The sequence below is a fragment of the Lithobates pipiens genome, unplaced genomic scaffold (assembly GCF_037356315.1).
Source record: "Lithobates pipiens isolate NorthernLeopardFrog02 unplaced genomic scaffold, aLitPip1_a1.2 Scaffold_8, whole genome shotgun sequence".
NCBI classification, from domain to species: Eukaryota; Metazoa; Chordata; class Amphibia; order Anura; family Ranidae; genus Lithobates; species Lithobates pipiens.
In genome coordinates, this window is record NW_027507903.1 from 298,569,720 (window position 1) to 298,578,980 (window position 9,261).

Here is a 9,261-nt window from a genome sequence, read left to right on the forward strand (position 1 = left end):
AAAAACAAAGAAATCAATAAATAAAATATGTCTATATTTTGAAATCATCAATCACTAACAATTTTACAGTTCTCACTTGCAAATACATTTGTCTTGAAATACAAAAGGCTATCATTTTGACACCATCATTTTTCCATCAGTTCACCAAGATTTGAGCCACATTTGTGTAAACTACTGTATCCTTATAGAAATAGGTTGGTCCACACTATCCCAGAGACACATTACTGTTAAAGGTACCTCATCCCCTAATAATTCTATAAATATTGTATCCAAGAATAGGAAAAAGGGGGGGGCAGGGGATTTTTTTACGGTACACTATATAAAGAAACAGAGATTTCTTAAAAAAGAATTCATAGCTTTAATATTGGAAATATGTTAAAATTATTTTGGAAAAACCAAAATAGCAAAAATATAATAACAAATACACTTTTTATACAAAAGATTACATGACACAAAGTATAGGGGATCCTGAAAATGTTAGTTGCTGAGAATGATCATGTGTCCTCCCGACATGTTTCGCGTTTTTGCTTCTTCAGGGGAGTATGCAACTAACATGAACATAAACACAAAAAAAGGTTTAAGAATACAGAAAATACATTTATGCCATACAATTGGATACACATAAATTTCAGAACATTAAGTATGAAATTGGTCTCAATTCGCTCAGTCCAAGGAGGTACTATGCTTACCCAGGTATAATCATTCCCGGCATCGCAACCCACAAGCCAATAGATGGTGAAATAGGTGGCAAGAATTGGGTGACAGGATCAAATGCTAAAAACAACCCGGCCCCACGCAGGGCATAGATGGAGGTAGACAAGCGCTACAAAGATCAAAAACAAAATCCAGAGATAAGTACCAAGTTTACAAATCCAGCACAGGTATTGAAAAATGTTAGTTTGTAACAGAAAGGGTAACTGATATCAATCCCTAAATTATAAGAGGGAATTGGGGCTGAAAAACAAGCCTCCATAGTAGAACATGAGATACTCATTATCAAAGGAATAAAACAATTGATTTTAATTACGCTTGATTGGTAGCTTGTAAAAAGTGGCTGCTAGGGGTATACTACCAATATACTGTTAAAGAAAGCGAAAGGAATAAAAATTATTTTTACCTGCAGTTAGAGTCAAAGATGGAAGAGTTAATTCCATATGATAATATTGGTGCAGTACAAATGCAACAGATTACAAAGAAAGAATCAATTGATTCAGTGTGGTATTTTGTAAATTACAGAGTGCAGCGGTATGCTGCCACTGCCAGGCTTGCTGAACCTACAAGCAAATAAAAAGAAGGATGAGTAGATATGGGTATAGAAAGATGAGAAACAGTGTTGTAACAATATGAAGTTCAACTAAAAAAAGTATATTTACCAAAGGGAAAGTCAGCGTGGCGGTAGTATCTGTGCTGAACCTGCACTACAGATGAAGTGACAGCGCTGCCTTTTGTATCCCCCATCCATCGAGCCGGCGTCTGACGTCACCGGCTCGATGCGGACAGCCATAGGTGGAAGCAGTGAGCATGTGCAAAGCCTTCCAAGTCGGCATTTAAACTACCAACCCCATAATGCCTCAGTGCTGACACGAGGTTCATTTGGATACATGCTGATGGAGATAGGGCTATGCTAGCTCTCCGCCCTTAAAGGGGCGGGAAGACACAAGCCTGCATATAGGGCAGATAAAACGACGATTGTCATGGCTTTTAACCCTTGAGGGGATTACATGCTCCCTTCCACCTCAAATCGGGAGCCGCCTGGGGATATGACCCAGCGGCGCCCTTGGGTGTCCATATGCCCTTGCATACTTGGAGCAAGGGAAGATAAAAAACAGAGGATCCGGTCCCAAATCACAAAATAGTAAGGCTTAGGAATGCGGTGTAGGGAAGGAGGGAAAAAGCAAAGCTCCTCAATGTGGGTGGGACTCATAGAGAGCAACAGAGATCCCCAAGTGTGCAAACCATGAAACCCACCTTGGGCCAAGCATAGCGAGATATTAAACGGTATATGTTATCTGTACAGCGTTAATAGTAATTAGAAATGACATTTTTTGATGTACAGAGATATTTTTAAATATAACATAAACATATCAATAAAGAAAAATAAAAATAAAAATAAAATAAAAAAATAATAAAAAACAAAAAGAAAACCAAATAAATTGGGGAAAGGGTAGGAGGAATAGAGGGAAGGGGGAAGGGATAAACAAAAAGGGGAAAAAGGGATATCACTTCTCTCTCTTCATGGCAGGCTCCACGGGGGCTCACAGCTGAGGTATGAGGGTTCATGAAACAAACAAACAGAGATTAGCTATAGAAAAGATCTGTAGCTTATATTTTCATTGAAACCAGGGTATTTTGTGGCTTTTAGGATAAAGATCCACTTGGCTTCAGTTTGTAAGAGAAGCTTGTCCACTGAGCCACCTCTTGAGTTTAGAGGTATATGGGCCAGGGCTGAAAATCGTATCCAGTTGGGGTCAAAGGCATGATGGGTGCCTATGTGCCTGCTTATGGCTGTAATAATTTTTTTATTGAGAATGGGTTTGATGTGGTCTTTTATGCGGATAGAAAATAGTCTTTTGGTTTTACCCACGTAAAATCCTCCACAACGGCATTGGGCCAAATACACAACGCCTGGAGTGGAGCATGTAACGTGGAATTTCGAAACAAACAGGTTGCCATTTGGCAGTCTGATCTTTCGAGAATTATATATATAAGGACACATGTCACATTGCCCGCATGAATAAGTGCCTGGATATTTAGGTTTAGTTTCACCTGAGGAGTCCTGAAAGTGACTTCTAACTAAGCTGTCCTTGAGTGATTGAGGTCTCATATAGGTGATTGATGGTACATCGTTTATGTACTGATTAACAATAGAGTCGGCTTTTAGAAGAGGCCGGAACTTATTAATTATAGCACGGAAAGAATGATGTTGGTTAGAGTATTTGGTAATGATACGTACTTTATTATCAAAATTTTTTTGTTTATTAGAGAAGAGAAGGGAAGTCCTATCTTTATTTTTTACTCTATTATATGATTTTTTCAGAGATACATGACTGTATCCACGTGCTCTGAGTCTATTATATAAGTCATTGGCTGCAATCTTAAAGTCAGAGTCAGTACTGCAATTACATTTGGCCCTTAAATACTGGCTATAAGGGATGCTCTTAAGGAGAGGTTTAGGATGAAAGCTTGTCGCATGCAAGACTGTATTGCCTGCAGTGGGCTTTCTGTATAAGGCAGAATATACATGTCCAGTGGCATCAATTTTAATGGTTAAGTCCAAAAATTCAATAGAGTTTTGACTGTAATTCAACGTAAACTTTAAATTGAATGGATTCACAGAAAGTAAATTGAAAAAGAGCAACAAATCTGATTCTGATCCAGACCAAAAAAATAAAATATCATCAATGTACCTGTACCAGGCTGTGATGTTACTTAGAAAAGGGACGAGGTCTTCACGTGCGAAGGTATCTTTTTCCCACCCCCCCAGGTACAGGTTGGCATACGATGGGGCACATTTAGTCCCCATCGCAACCCCCTGCACCTGGAGGTAGTGGGATTGGTTAAATTGAAATACGTTGTGCTTCAAAATAAAATCCAATAGCTTCATAACAAATTCGTTGTAAGCAAAGAAGTTTGAGCCTCTTTCTTGCAAATAGGAGCGTATTATTTGTAAACCTTTGGTATGTGGTATAGCGTTGTACAAACATTCCACGTCGATGGAAACCAACCAGGACTGTGCCGGTAGGCTGATACCCTCGAGTATCTTTAAAAGATCGATGGTATCCTTTACGTAGGAAAAAAGGGAAATGACGTGCGGTGTAAGGTGTTTATCTACAAGGCTACTTGCATTTTCTGTCAAACTATCACAGCTGGAGATGATGGGACGTCCCGGAGGGTCAGTTAGAGATTTGTGCACCTTCGGAAGGGCATAGAAAGTAGCAACTTTCGGATCTTTAGAATTTAGAAAGTTCCATGTGCCTTTGTCTATAGTACCTGATTTGTATGCATTAAAGATAATCGAACGATATTGTGTGTCAAAATGAGAGATTAAAGACACAGAAATTGGTCGATACCAATCAGAGTTTTGAAGAATCTTATTACACATAGTAAGATATTGTGAGGTATTCATAATTACGATGTTTCCACCTTTATCCGCAGGTTTTATGACTATATTAGGATTAGTTTTAAGTTGTTTTAATGCCGTCAATTGATTATGCGTTAGATTATGTTTCTTGGTCAATGGAAAATGCGTCTGTTCGATTGCCTGGCAAACTTGTTGGGTAAAAGCCCAAATATTTGGATTTGTATTTAGGAGTGGAAAGTTTGTTGACTTAGGTTTGAACATTTCTAAAGGAGGGAAAGAAACTGACTGTACCGATAAACCAGTGGAAGAGATAATCATCTCATCATCAGGGGGTACTTGGCCCTCTTCCCATAAATCCATCAAATTGGAGAGGGCTTGTTGATCAGCACTATTTACCTCATTGGTGAGTTCCGATGTATTTATTTGTACAGTAGGTTGATTGGGCTTATGGAAAAAGGTTCTAAATATCAGTTTTCGTGCAAATAGATGTATATCCTTTATCAGAGAGAATTTGTCCGAGCTTGAATCAGGGCAGAAGGTCAGTCCTAGTTTCAGAACATCGAGTTCATGACTCGTGAGCACATAAGACGATAAGTTGACTATAGATAATTCATTCCCTGAATTGGATTCTGGGTTAGTAGAAGGAGATTGGGTTAGGTATTGGGTGGTTGAGGGGGTTCTTTCCCTAAAAAAATAGGGGCGATTCGGAGGTCCGCCGGTAGGGGAGCACCACTAGGTGAAATGATGATGTCATTAGTGTTGGTGATGGGTAGGGATGATGTCAAAGGAGCTGATTTAGTGAAGGACGACGTGAGAGTGGTAGACATGGAAGTGTTACTGGAGGTGGAGATGGACAAGGATGTGTTACTGGGGGTGGGAGTGATGAGAGGTGGGGGTGGTGGTGGGTGATGAAACATCATTAGAGGACGAACAGGGACATGGTTGGAAATAGGATGAGTTCGAGGTGGTAAAGGGGTACTGAGGTGTTGGTTGGGTGCTGCCATAGCGGCGCCCTCCGAATCGCTTTTTCTCCTCTTTGGGAGTCTGTCTCCAGATAAGTCACGATAAATTGTGGAATGATTGGATGGAAAAGAGGTTGATGAAACACTCGATCTAGTTTCATCATCATTATAGTCCCTCCTGTTGGAGGGGCGTGATGCTTTAAAGAATTTATTTTTATTTTTTCCATCTGTTGGCCATTTGTATGCCGAACCATTCGAGTAGGAATTGCTATCACGTGTGAGTTTATTTTGTTTTAAGCGTATTATCTCTAAGGTATAATTCTCAATGTGTTTGGATAATTCAGATTCCTTACGTTTAAATTTGGGAGTGGAGGTTATTTTAGCATATTCATCGTACCATTTTTTAATGGAATTATCTATCAGGTCGATATCATGCGAGTATTGGATGGCTAATAAAGTCATCATTGCTATCGAACACGTTTGTAGGCTTGTGTCTTCCCGCCCCTTTAAGGGCGGAGAGCTAGCATAGCCCTATCTCCATCAGCATGTATCCAAATGAACCTCGTGTCAGCACTGAGGCATTATGGGGTTGGTAGTTTAAATGCCGACTTGGAAGGCTTTGCACATGCTCACTGCTTCCACCTATGGCTGTCCGCATCGAGCCGGTGACGTCAGACGCCGGCTCGATGGATGGGGGATACAAAAGGCAGCGCTGTCACTTCATCTGTAGTGCAGGTTCAGCACAGATACTACCGCCACGCTGACTTTCCCTTTGGTAAATATACTTTTTTTAGTTGAACTTCATATTGTTACAACACTGTTTCTCATCTTTCTATACCCATATCTACTCATCCTTCTTTTTATTTGCTTGTAGGTTCAGCAAGCCTGGCAGTGGCAGCATACCGCTGCACTCTGTAATTTACAAAATACCACACTGAATCAATTGATTCTTTCTTTGTAATCTGTTGCATTTGTACTGCACCAATATTATCATATGGAATTAACTCTTCCATCTTTGACTCTAACTGCAGGTAAAAATAATTTTTATTCCTTTCGCTTTCTTTAACAGTATATTGGTAGTATACCCCTAGCAGCCACTTTTTACAAGCTACCAATCAAGCGTAATTAAAATCAATTGTTTTATTCCTTTGATAATGAGTATCTCATGTTCTACTATGGAGGCTTGTTTTTCAGCCCCAATTCCCTCTTATAATTTAGGGATTGATATCAGTTACCCTTTCTGTTACAAACTAACATTTTTCAATACCTGTGCTGGATTTGTAAACTTGGTACTTATCTCTGGATTTTGTTTTTGATCTTTGTAGCGCTTGTCTACCTCCATCTATGCCCTGCGTGGGGCCGGGTTGTTTTTAGCATTTGATCCTGTCACCCAATTCTTGCCACCTATTTCACCATCTATTGGCTTGTGGGTTGCGATGCCGGGAATGATTATACCTGGGTAAGCATAGTACCTCCTTGGACTGAGCGAATTGAGACCAATTTCATACTTAATGTTCTGAAATTTATGTGTATCCAATTGTATGGCATAAATGTATTTTCTGTATTCTTAAACCTTTTTTTGTGTTTATGTTCATGTTAGTTGCATACTCCCCTGAAGAAGCAAAAACGCGAAACATGTCGGGAGGACACATGATCATTCTCAGCAACTAACATTTTCAGGATCCCCTATACTTTGTGTCATGTAATCTTTTGTATAAAAAGTGTATTTGTTATTATATTTTTGCTATTTTGGTTTTTCCAAAATAATTTTAACATATTTCCAATATTAAAGCTATGAATTCTTTTTTAAGAAATCTCTGTTTCTTTATATAGTGTACCGTAAAAAAATCCCCTGCCCCCCCCTTTTTCCTATTCTTGGATACAATATTTACTGTATCCTTATATCTAATTTAATTTGTGATGAAATCCTAGATTTGGAAGCAATTCAAACATTGAACTTTACATCATTAATATTTGAGCAATCCAAACTTTAGAAACTAAAATATACCTGGCTCCAGCTGGGCGCATCAACTTCGTCCAGCAAGGAAGGGTCTGGATCTTCCAGGGATGGCTCACCTGAGGTGGAGGGAAGGGTGGAAGGAAGGGTAGACGGAAGAGTGGAAAGTGACTGCCTGGCTTCTGACGTGTCATCCAGAAAACGCAGCCTGTCATAATACCACAGCCTAGGTACATAGACCTGACCTGCTGCTGATCCTGATGTTTGGGAGTCTAGGATCTTTTTGCGCTCCCGCCTATACACGCTACGCAGGTTCTGAATTTTGGAGTTCACAAAGTCAATGTCTGCCTGGGGGAGTCGGGTTTTCACAAACGTCAAAACTGTCTGCAGTGTCTTCCTCCGGCCAGGACGGCTAGAATATTGTGGGTGTTTTGAATCCCAAAGGCTCCTGTGTGACCCTATTAGATCAATAAATGTGGAGAGGAAGGCCTCCTCCTTAAAGGGGTCTGGGTTATACTTTTGCATTTTGATTTCTGAAAAAAAAACCAAAAAAACAAAAAAAAAACAAAAAATAAATAAATAATGTCAGACCAAATGCACACTATTTATATTGTGACAATGTAGGCGAGACACACACTACACCCACACACACACACTACCACACACGCTACCCCCCCACACACACACACTACCACACACGCTACCCCACACACACACACACTACCCCCACACACTACCCCCCACACACACACACTACCCCCCCATACACCCACCCCCCCCCCACACACACACACACACTACCCCCCCCCATACACCCACCCCCACCTCCACACTACCACACAAAACACCAACCCCACTCAACCACCAACCCACATAAAAATCAATTAACCATCAATAAGGTGAAATTTCACTATATACATCCCTAACGTAGGCTTAAAATTTAAATAAAAAGATAACTATCTTAGCGTCGCGTGTAGCACTCGCTGCTTCCGTTCGGACAAGCGTACGGCCTCGCGGTAACGCTTTATATACAGCGCATGCGTTCAAGCTCCGCCTGCGTCGCCCGCCCCTGACGTTCCGTGTGACCGTATTTCCCCGCCCCTTTTACCCTCGTTCCGCTGTGGGAGATTGATAGGTGAAAATGGCGGACGGAAATTCAGTGAGAAATTCGGAGGAAAGCCCTGAACCCCATGCTTCCGGAGCAAGGAAGAGATATAAGGCCACAAACATGGCCTTTGAAGAGATGGTGGAGATGGTGGATATATTGAGAAGGGAGGATTATGATGGGGAAAATGGCCCGTACCCCAAACCCAATATCCGCAAAAGCGGCATCATGGATATGGTCGTCACAACTTTGCAGAGCAAATTTGGGGTACGAAGAGGCAAGGACCAGCTCCGGAAACGATGGTCCGACATCAAGTCCAGGGAGCCGGACCAATATCATCGCATCAAAAAGGCCCTGAAAAAAAGTGAGTAAACTCTGCGTTTATCGTGACTGTCGGACATAATCGTTCGTATAGGTATTATATGTAAATCTGGCGAATTTGATCGTGTCTGTCGGACATAATCGTTCGTATAGGTATTATATGTAAATCTGGCGAATTTGATCGTGTCTGTCGGACATAATCGTTCGTATAGGTATTATATGTAAATCTGGCGAATTTGATCGTTCGTGTAGTTAATAGTTCATGTAATGAGCGAATATGCTTGTTCGTATATGTGGACGTAAATAGCATGAATTTGTATATGGTGTAAATTTATCTGGTGTTGGATTAGATTTTAATTAGTTATTAATTTTTTTGTATTGTTCATGATAAACTGAATTGTCACACTCAGTTTAGGATATACATTTTTAATAAAGTTTCATAAATTTATTCAGTGCAATGTAGTCTCAATAAAAAAATGGGTTAGATAGATAGATAGATAGATAGATAGATAGATAGATAGATAGATAGATAGATAGATAGATAGATAGATAGATAGATAGATAGATAGATAGATAGATAAAATGCTGGTTCAACATCTGGACTGGGAATCATTTAGTGTAGTTTGGGACATCATAGAACATTTTTTGACATAATCACACACAGGTACTCCAGGGGATGATTCGAGTGTGTCCGTATGTGAAACTTGGACAAAAGATATAAAGTATCACAGTTTGGTTAAAGGCTAGGTTCACATTGCTGCAATGTACGAGATCAAATGTGATTTGCACCGCACTGCAGTGCAAATCACATGTGATCTCTGTGTGATGCGATTTC

General features: G+C 40.2%; 2 long non-coding RNA genes across 2 annotated transcripts; one reads left to right on the plus strand and one right to left on the minus strand.

The window, feature by feature from the left end:
* Positions 1-344: 344 nt before the first annotated feature.
* LOC143960666 (uncharacterized) lies at positions 345-806 on the minus strand. The gene is made up of 2 exons (XR_013270358.1): positions 690-806; positions 345-548 (listed from the first exon to the last, which is right to left on the minus strand). It is a non-coding gene; the product is annotated as an uncharacterized LOC143960666 (long non-coding RNA).
* Positions 807-6,385: 5,579 nt separating this feature from the next.
* LOC143960668 (uncharacterized) lies at positions 6,386-6,847 on the plus strand. The gene is made up of 2 exons (XR_013270359.1): positions 6,386-6,502; positions 6,644-6,847. It is a non-coding gene; the product is annotated as an uncharacterized LOC143960668 (long non-coding RNA).
* The last annotated feature ends 2,414 nt before the right edge of the window (positions 6,848-9,261 follow it).